We start from the raw sequence: 11,049 nt of genomic DNA on the forward strand, positions 1-11,049 counted from the left end.
ACGCCGCCATTTGGCATCCAGGACTCTGCCACGGTACACCGGGACACATATGTGTGAATGCCCCTTTCTCTCATCAACTGTAGTTTAAACTCGTTTCAATTGTACAATCTTGGTTTGGTCAAAACCATTGATTCGTGCACTTTGTATCCCACACACTATCATACATCTCTGATGAGGAAAACTGGATAATCAATAGCTGATTCGTCCAAAGCGACTCCACCAAGACTTTGTGAGCGCGTCGCCACACGCATGTCTTCCGAAACAAATTATTTCGATAAGGAAAGTTCACTAGTTCTGTAAATTGTCTTCAGTAGGCTTGTAGGGGCAAAGTGTTTTTATCCAGACATGTCCCATGTACGTAAAATCGTTAGACTGGTAAATTATTTATAAAACATTCTGTTTTCAATAATTTTACCGTAACGGATTGATTAGTATATGTGAAAATGAAAGTGAGGGTTGATTTCTTTTTTTAATTCCGAGCCTAGAGCTATATGCCAATACGCAGCGCAACGTATTATTGCGGTCGAAATGAACTATGCATGAGGTGTTTACTGCGTTGGGACTCCTCATTGGCGCATCCTTAAAAAAACTCGGCGCCATCTAGTGCCGCCGCCGCGAAGCCTGCGCGCGGCCTCCAAATTGCACGTCAGCCCGAAGGGTGAAGCGCTGATATACGCGTCAAGCGGCTGCAACGCTCCTCTCATGCTTCTTTCTGAAGACGCTGCGCCATCTGTTTTCGCACAGCCGATAAGTTCCCGGATGGTCTTCAACACGAGAAGCGTGATGCGTCCATGCCAGCGAACTATAAAAATTCTTCCCTCACTTCCTGCACATACTCAGGGACCGGAGTTGGCGAGATTGGTATTGAAGATTTTAAGGGATCTTTATTTAACGGTAGAACGGCACCTTCTCGGTGGCTGATCGCTAGAGTCCCTAGTAGGCGTCAAGGGCCTTCATTGAAGAACAGCAGCCATTTACGTGCACATACCCAGTGGCCGATGTTGGCGAGAAAGAAGTTTTCTTAAACAACAGAGCCTTCGGTGTCTCAAACCTAGAGTGATACAGGTCTGCGTGAAAGCGATTCGCGGTTGAGATGCCCACGAGTACAATTTGACAGACCTATTGACCCGAGTTAGGTTAACGGTTGGTATCGAATGCAGCTCTCAGCACAGCAACCTGATGCGCTACCTATTCGATCATAGACTAGTCAGTTACCTAAGACGAGAAATGGTTTGACACAGGCATATTTAGTTGAAGAGATAGATAGACCCCGAAAAGTACGTGAAGTACCCTAACTATGCTAACGCATTGAAAGAAGCAAAGCTACTTGAAGGGCACCAGCTTAAAAGACCATTTATATTGTCCTTGTGTACAGTATCCCCACCACACGCACTGAGTCCTTAATCTCTCCCTTTTTCCTCCTTCTATTTCCCTTTAACCCCCCGTGTAGGGTAGCAAACCAGGTGCTCTTCTGGTTGAGCTCCCTGCCTTTCCTGTTGTTGCTTTCTCTCTCTCCTATAATTGCTTAACCTGCATTACCTCCAGAAATTTCATTGAGGGTCACCCGACATTTCATATTAACGGGTACCTCTTCTAGGGAGAAAGACGTATTCCTATGTTTTCAACGATCAAAGCTGAAGAATTTCCGAAGCGATATGTGTTTGCCATGTGTAGTGTTCGATCGTTTTCCTATATTTTGTGCAACGTCATCCATAAATGAAATAAGAGATGATATACCTCATAGTTTACTATTTTTCACAGTGCTTGGTTTGGTAAGAGTCATCGGCCGGCACACCTCTCATGTCTACAGGAAGTGTTAATTTTATTGTGCTTCTCTCGATATTCTAGCGATTCACAGGCCCGAACATATTTAGTTTCTATTTTAGTTTGTAGTTATCTGGATAGCGCTTACAATTTATTTTTGCATCTTTGGAATAAGGACATTGGTAATGAGGTATGGAAAAGTGAAGGTCGGACTGTGCGAGTGTCTACTCCTGCATTCATGTACTTTTTGCATAAGAATACCAGTACGATGTACGCAGGAAGCGTTTCTGCGTTTCTAAACAAATCAATGTGAATAATTATGTTTGAAGTGCGCAGAAACTCTATCTGTTGACGTCAAACAAGCGCAATCTTTAAAGATTCTTGGAGCTCTCTTATGAGCATTTCTTGTTTCGGACACCGGCGTTGCCATGCCCATGAAATTACTTCGGCCCATTGAAGGCGAACAATTGAGGTCATGAATTCCTTACACGCTCCTTCTCTGACATTGACTTTCGTTGAGCGCACAACGGTTCCGGTTAGCATTCATCGTGAAGTTCTGCAGAAGTGTGTAAAGCTCGGCCATTTTAACGCGATAGCGTTAAGGAGCTCGTGTCGCAGAAAAGCCGGTGTCGTCGGTGTCGGTGTCGGCGTCGGTGTCGGCGTTTTGCGGCGTTGACCGTAAGCGATAAATCACGGCAGGCACTCCATAAATAAAAAGCAACTTCCAAGATGGGCTGGGTGGGAATCGAACCAGGGTCTCCGGAGTGTGAGACGGAGACGCTACCACTCAGCCACGATTTTTTTTTTCTTTATTGCCAACTTGGCACAATACAGTGAAAAACACCATCATAACATCACATTAAAAATGCTAGCTTGTGTCTGGCTAGCATAAGTGGGTAAAAAACGCTTTACGGTCAGGAGTTCGTCCAGATAAACACACCAATCTGGCTTTTCTTCCTTCTGTTTGTACACATCTCGTAAATATGCGATGCTTTCGTTGAAGTTGTCCCGGGCTGACCTCGCGTTGACGTCCGCATTACGCACTGACATTCTGGTTTTCCAAACACTGTGCATTACTTCGATGCTGCCAAAAGGTACAAACGCGCCTCTAGTGAATGCGGTGTTGCCTTCGAAACGAGCCGTGGAAAGTTATACTGTGGTGTATATCGGTAATTATGAACATGTAACTTACAGAAGTCGCAATTACACGAGTAGCGAAGGGCGTTTCGCTGCATTTCTTCTGCGCTTTCCGCACACGGAGAGCCATCTTGCGGCAAACACAGAAGACCCCCTCCTCTCCATGTACGGTGCTGCCCCGACAGATGGCGCGCCACGCGCGCATTGGAGCTGTCGCGGCTCGGACTCTCTCCCCTGACAACGCTTCGCCTATCTCTTCGCCCTCTGTAGAATCAAGCGTCCTTCCTTTCTTTAGATCACTATCTCTCTATCTCTCTGCCCGTGCCGATCACGGCGTTTGGCTGGCATGCATGATTTACCCCTCCGGGATACCGAGTTCTTTGGTTCGCTCCGCTTGCTCAGGCGCACGTTTCGTTGCTGCGCCGAACGCCGCGTTGCTCGACCATATGGCTCGACGCTCACCGCGTCTGATGCGGGGCGCCTCCTAAGTGATGGCTGCCCTGTAGCCCATTGTCTTACACCCATTGGCGGGTCGACGGGAACGCTATCGCGTTCCACTCTTGAAGGCGAAGCTTAAGCGTCCTCCAATATTTTTCTTTCAAGCACGCACGTTTCGCGAAACACCGAGGAGCAGGCGCAAAAGCTCGGAAATCTTTCTGCATTACATTGAAGGCATGTCTATATAACCCGAAGTGGCAACTGAAACTGCATTCTGTTGTTCTTTATTGATGTGAAAGCATTATATCCCCCATTGGGCAAAAAGGCGCTGTCGTTTGCTTCGCCAACGAGCGATGGTACTGAAAATGACTGACAGCGCAGAGTGTAAAAGCACGTCAAATATACACAGATTGACCTCAAAGTTCTCTGGTTGGCTTCTCCAACTAAATAAGTCGATCGCTTTGACGGTAAAGTTGGCTAAATTACGGGCTCGGTGAAAATCTTGCACAGGCGTCTTGAGTACGCGACGAGCACGCTTCCCAGGCGCCACGGTGGCTCTACGGTTCTACATGACTAAATGTGTGCGTAAGTTCGTGCGTCATTGCACACGTCACGGATGAGGCCAACTGTGTGCGTCATTGAGCACATGAAGGCACAGCGAATGGGGAGGAGGTCATGTGACGTTATGAGTGCATGTAAAATAATAAGAAACATTTTAGTTTTTGAGCGCAGCTGGTCTGTGCTTCGAGTTATAATCTGCTCGCGGTCAAACGACCGCGTTGACAAGCTTGGCGCGTTGTGTTTGACCTTACCGAATCGCATTTGGAACACAGGTGAGAGCACGCGAGGACAACGAACGCGGGAAAGCTGGCATTTCAGCAAAGGGACTCTACTGCACCCGCATTGCCACACGTAAGCAGTCTTAGGTGTCCCTCCGGAATCTTTTGCCTGCTGCCTTTCTGCTTTGACATTATTGAAAATAACATCCCTGCTGGTCACATCATCAGTAGCTAGGTATGGATATAGATAGGAATAATGACACATGTACTTTTTTTATGTTTCACGGGCGACCACTTCTCACCACCTAAATGTTATCACACAGCGCAGGATGCGCCTGCATGCAACAAAAGTTTCTGCAATGTTATCGATGGCTCCATCCGCTGCCTTTCCACGCAACTTGTGTAATCTGATTTCATGTATGCGCGACGCGAATAGTGTAGAACTTTGTGGAAGACACGCGGGTCCCAGCGGTTACTCCGGAACATTCGACGACTGATCTATAAAAGCCGACGCGCTTGACCCGCTGATCAGATTTTCGACGATGGCCGACTGTGTTCGCCGCTATCGTTGTGTTTTAAGTGTTGCCTGTCTTTGTGGGCACAAGTTCACCCATTAAAACCTAGTTTTGTCTTTCACAGTATCGCTACTGTGTTCTTTAACGCCACTACAAAGTGACAACATCTTGATTAAAATGCCAGAAGCAGACGGTTTGAGGCGTCGTGACGTTGGCAAAGTGTCCCCGACCCGGGGTTATGCTCTACTCTGCACATCCCCAGGTTGGCCCGCTTGTGGTCGGTCTTCACTTTTGTGCATTCTCAATCGCACCCCTCACCTGCTGGACGGCCCAAATTGAGTGTCCTTGTCTGTAGACTGCACTGCACTTTGAAGTTCAAGCGGGTATGTCCTGGAGGTAGGTTCATTCGGGAACATGGCACAGTCCCACATAATGTTACATTGGTCCGCAGGACCCACTGCAGCAACACCGCACACACCACACGGAGAGAGTTTTGGGTGAAGCGCGTGTAGCGCTGCCGGGTGTGGGGTGGCCCGACCTGTATGTGCCTTAGGATGACGGCCTCTTCCCGACTGATTGCCGGGTGGGCAGGCGGCATTGTCCATCGAGATAAGCGTTAACACTTCGTAACTTAGCCATAACTGGTCACTCGGTCCTTGGTTTCGAACCACCCCACACAGCGGTCACTCTCGAGAGAGCGGGGTTAACGCTGCGCTGCCGAATGGGCCATCTCGTTGTGGTTCGGTGAGGAGCGTGCGCCGGGAGACACTAGATACGGATCGTGCTAACGCTGTCTTGGAGCTGGAGCTTGCCAATGAAGGCGGCTGCTGGCGCGAATACTCGCCCCTTGGTATGGTTGCGCACGGCGTTTCTCGAATCACCCAGTATGGTGGCACCCTCGGCCTCGGAATTGGCCAGAGCGATGGGAACCTCCAAAGCGTCTGTGGCGTCCGTGCAGCGCTCGCTCGCTGCCGTTGCCTTGGTGTGGGGAACTGCCGCAACGACCACTGCCGCGAAGCGTTTCCGCTTGTATTCCAGTCTCCACGTACCGGGCGTGCGGGTCTTGGGCGTGTTCCTCGGTGATTGCCTTGACCCGCGTCTGCCACCATTATTGGTTGCATTCGGGGTGCATATTCTTCGGGAAGGGGCCCACGTCAATTTGGGCCCGCACCTCATCGTTGATCTCGCATGGTTGCCCTCTGGGAGCATGGGAGTTGTAACCCAGGGATGTCAGTAGACTGCGGCCCATCTTTGTGTTAGAGAGGCGCTTTATTTGCGCGGTGAGCTGTGCGCCTCGGTTATTCCTCCTATGGTGTTATGGAGGCCGAGCAGCAGGAGCTGAGCCGTACTCATGGTCTCCATTAAGCCCAGCGCCGCCTTGTAAGCCCATCTAATGAGCGTGTTGATTTTGGTCCAGTCCGTGAAACCCGGAACAAAAGAATGTTCGGAGAGAAGATTGCCTGCAATATGTGTCACATAACATCGAACTTGCGTAAATGTCAAAAACGCTGCAATATTTGTTTGTTTTAAAACATATATATTGGGCGCACAGCCTACGCACCTGTGCAGTTTAAGTCAAATCACAACATATATATGAATAAAAAGAACATTATGTTGTATAAAATATTGAGCACTCCCAGGAAACCTCATAGAGCAAGGTTCCCCCATTAGCAGCCTGCTCTACCATCGCCACCAGTTTAATACGAAATTTCGTACGGAGATGTTAAATCATTGGACCCGCTAAACGCATACTCTGCAACCATTTTTAAGATGAAACCTTTAAGTGCCTCATATCCGCGATTGTCTGGGAAACGCGGTGTGTGCTAGAAAAAGTCAGGGTGAGCTCGCCTCGGAGAGACACGCGCTCATGCCTGTTCGTCGGCGTCTTGTTCAACAGCGCGCTCCGATCTCGGTCACCATGTTAAAAAAGGCAAAATTATTTTCCCGACGACCTTTCTTGGTTGACGAACCAAAAACCTTTGGTGTTTAAGCCGAGGTAATTAAGGGAGAGGTAATCGATGTGAACTATTAGGACACATGAACAACAAACTTTGGTCCGACTCGAACGCACAACATGTGGTGTTAATCTACACTAAGTTAATGAAGACACATTTCTTTATGGTAGCGTCCGTTCGCGCACGCCATCTCTCGATCATTCGGGGAAGAAAACAAGTAAAATGAGATAGGAACGCATTCAAATGAGAATGTGAAATATTTTAATGACAGTCTCTTGAGCGCGAAGGCTCTGCTCATCACCTTTCTTGCGTATGATAAAGTCAGTGTCAATTTTTACCCCTTACACCATGACACCTATGATAGCACTTGAATATTTGTAATAATGAACGGAGTCAGGCCCCGTGCTTTAAATCAACCAAAAGGAAGGAAAGTGAGAGGTTTGATTATTAGTTCTATCTATTATGAGCAGTGAAAACTGTATTTGTTCGGGAACCTCTTACGACAACTATGTCAACTTCTCTGAGGCCGTTAACAGCAGACAGAACGGTTCTTTGCTCTCAGCATTCCAGCAAAATGTTTTCGGCTCTTGCACATTTGTTGCCTGTGCGTTATTCATTCGTAATGGCTTAGTCGTGATTGCGTAACCTGAAGCCGGGAGCCCTCCAGATTGCAACTATTGTGCGTTTTCTGCCTAGTTCAATTTCTAAATTCAAGTGGGCAGGATTCTCTCTTGTGTTGTGGTAGCGCACGCCACGATATTTATTTCTCCGTGTTACATAAGGGATGGTGCCTCAATACTAGTAAGTTGTGTGGTTTTAGTGCCGATCTGCAACTTCAATGCTTTGAACCTGCATCATACAGCTTTCTTTCATTAGCTTTGACTTTGCTGGAGCCCCATAACGTGCCCTAATAGTTAAAATATCCGACTACTGACAAGGGGCCTGATTTTGTTATTCCTAGACCTTTTTATAGTGAAGCTGATCATGGCCAGCTCCAAATACCGCCCCATGCATATCTACTGACCCACTCCGTATGGTAGCTGGCTCATCAGTCCACTCTGCTGAACATAAGTGAGGACAGGGTCGGTATTTTGTAGCGATGCCTTTTCCCATTCTATGCTTTTTTCGGCTTGTCGCGCTTGGCCAGTGGTCAGAGCGACGGTCCGCCCACATTATCAACGCGATCAGGCGGCCCTGTGTGGTCGATGATAAGAAAAGCATGGAATAAGGCATAAGGCATCGCTACAAAATAGCGGCCCAGCTTTCACTTTGTGCAGTTCTTCAAACAGGTGGGACAGCTCATGAGCTACGTACCTGCCATCGATGCCTTCTGAGTAACAGTGTTCAAATCGTAAGCACTGCAATTCATTCTGGTCTACGGATGCAACACCCTGGTGTGTCACGACCACCACATTACTTAACATGCCTTCATCAATCCCCAAATTCGCGTTCCTTGGTAGAAACATTTTATGGATGTTCTGCTCCGTTTCATCTCTCTGGAGGCTGTCTTTAGCGACCAGAACAACAGTAGAGGCTCATAAGTTTCCATTTTTTCCAAAACATTATGAAACATTGATGTGACATAGGCTACTTTCTTGTAGTCGTCGGACCACGTGTCAAAGTTCATCGACTAGCGACCTTCATTCAGCGCTGACTAGTCTCACACATCACCGCATCTCGGAGTTAGTTTGAAACTTCGGGCGTTTTGCATTGTATGGTCGTAGGATGGGGAATCACGATTCTTTCGTATATGCTCCCGTACATGTCATCAATGGCAGTCAGTTCGTCGGCAAAATTTAGGCACCCATCGTCGTCAACAACGTCAAATGGCTACATGTCTTCGGCGCACCACTTTGACGCACACAGTCGTCAAATTCCAGTTGTATACTCGTCAAAACGAGGACACTACTGGGGAAAAACTGCGACTTAATAACTGAATTAAAGAAATAATAAATATTGGAAATGAAAGTGGATGAATAAACAACGCCACAGGTGGGGAACGATACCCCGTCTTCGCATTACGCGTGTGATGCTTTACCAAATTAGCTACTGCGCTGCCATTTTCCCATCCACTTTCCGGGGCTTTTATGTGTTACTACGAAAACTAAACCTCTCTACCTAATCGATACCTACTAAGTCAACGTCCACCTAATTAGTCCATAGGATTACCCGTGTCTGACTGCAGGCACAGTGCCATGGTTGGCCTAGCCCGTCAAAGGCACTGGCACAATGAATGTCCACGGCGTACCAGCATTTTGTCGATGCCAGCATATAGCATATGAAATTTGTTGATAAAGTTATCGCTTAGTTGGCCTGGCAAGACGAAGAACCATTGCTCTCTCATTCTGGCGTGACCACGGAGGCCGCAACACATGAACAATAGCCGGTTCCTGTGCCTCTCCATGTCACTTTATACAATAACCAAATAGCCCGCATGGCTTGACTACCATAACAAGAGATCATATTAAATCAAATTTTTCTGATGAACTACCAGGTAAACCTGCGTTCTTCGAAAGCAAAGTTGATGAGACATCATACTCCTTCGCTCAAAAGCAGGTATATAACAATTTCTTGTGTATAATGCGACATGAGTAATTCCACCTGTTCAATGTGCAGGTTATTTTTAGCTCAATGCGAGTGCGCACGCTAAAGTCCCTCACAAAGTAGCGGAATATCCTTGCAATGTAGCTGTTTTAAACAGAACGAAAGCTAGGTGATGAGCAACAAAAATTTCATCGCAGCAACGTGAGTGCCAATTGGCTGACACCAAAGAAGTGCGTGTGGTGGCATGGTACGGCACGTGAAATGAAAACTCCCACCAAGAGCAAGCATTGCAATCAGGTGTATCGAGGTCCATCAAGAGAAGGCTCGCAGTGTCTATTCCCGTAGGCGACAGCGATTAGCTGCCGGTCCGGTCGCTCGCTTGGGCCCTGGGTGGGACCTGCTGAAAACCTCGGGTCGTCTCCATCACCGACCAAAATTTCAAGAGGCAAGAATTGTGCTCAACTTTTTGCGCGATGTTTTACACTCTTTCCCTCCATGTCAGCGCCCACATTCCGTGCGCGCTGACAGTAATAAACGCAGTCAACCTCTGTTAACAAAAGTTCAGCGCTCTATCGTCCACTATACGAGACATACCGAAATACAAATCACTGGGCTATAGACTGGAACTAGCACATCATACCATGCACGGTAATCGATGGCTTCTACATTGCCAAGACATTCCCCTCAGAGCAGCAACACGGGCTTTGGAAACGGGTTGCAAATGGTAATGGTGCTCTTGCCTTGTGTGATGTCTACGGTAGCAAAAGGCAGCAGCAGGCCTTCGCGAGTGATAAAGCGGTCGGATGGAGGCAGGAGTCCAACAGTGTCTGAGATTCCGCTAGAGGACATTGGCATGACCACTGAGGCGTTCGGAGGAACGTGTGCGTCAGCTTGGAGAAGTAGTTTCATCGAAAGCGAAGAATTCTCGGTGATTGGCGATCTAACAGCGGCGAGAGTTCTATTTTGGTACGTGCGCAATGAATGGCGGCATTGCGGCCCAAGAGAAAATCACAGCTGAGGATAACGTCATGAGAGCAGTAGGAAAGCATGATAAATTCCATGGCCATAAAAGTTCGGCAATGACAACACGTGCAGTGCGAGCCACCAAGAGGTGAACATGCTGAGCACTGGCTGTGCGAATAGACAATTCAAAGAAAGGCGTCGTGACTTTCCGAGTCGGCAAAGCTTAGCGTTCATAACACGCACGACGGCTCCAGTGACGGGTAGTAGAGATGCGCGAACACCGTCAACAAACACTTCGACTAGGTTCGAGGGACTGTGATGAGGACGTTGACAATTCGACATGCTCGCCCCCTTTGCCTTTTTTCACTGCGACGATTAGTTTTCCTTATCGCGAGTTGCGGGGCGAGGCCGAATAGACGACAGTGAGCGACGGCGTGGAGAAGGGGAACGCGGGTAGTTGTGGTCGGGCGCTATGTCGGCGATATAGCCGATGGGGGGCCGTAATGTGGGCGCATGGATTGGCTTGTCACGGGTGGCGAAACCCTAGGCGGCTGCACAGGATTACAAAAAACGGACGACGTGAGCGGTATAGCCGCACGCAGACAATATTGTCCGGTTGTCGGGAGTATGCCACCGCATCGTCGGGCAGATCCCATCTGTAACATAGGACGCGATGAACAGGTCGGAGAGTGACATGACTGCTCGGCAGGCGGCAGTCGGGGTCTAGACATGAAGTCGGCAGAACGGAGAAACGTACTTGAAGAGAGTGGCTGGGTCCTCGCGACGACTTCAGCGTAGGTGAGTGGTGCAGCGGCAGGGACCTGCTTGGACGGAGCAATGACGTCAGAAGGATATCAAGGAGAGCTGGCGTGCAACTTCCTCCCGACCGAACGGTTTCATTTCAGCAAGCCGCGCTTACTGTTCGGAGATGGCAGCCAAACAAACAATGTGCCG

The sequence above is a fragment of the Dermacentor albipictus genome, chromosome 8 (assembly GCF_038994185.2).
Source record: "Dermacentor albipictus isolate Rhodes 1998 colony chromosome 8, USDA_Dalb.pri_finalv2, whole genome shotgun sequence".
Classification (NCBI taxonomy): Eukaryota; Metazoa; Arthropoda; class Arachnida; order Ixodida; family Ixodidae; genus Dermacentor; species Dermacentor albipictus.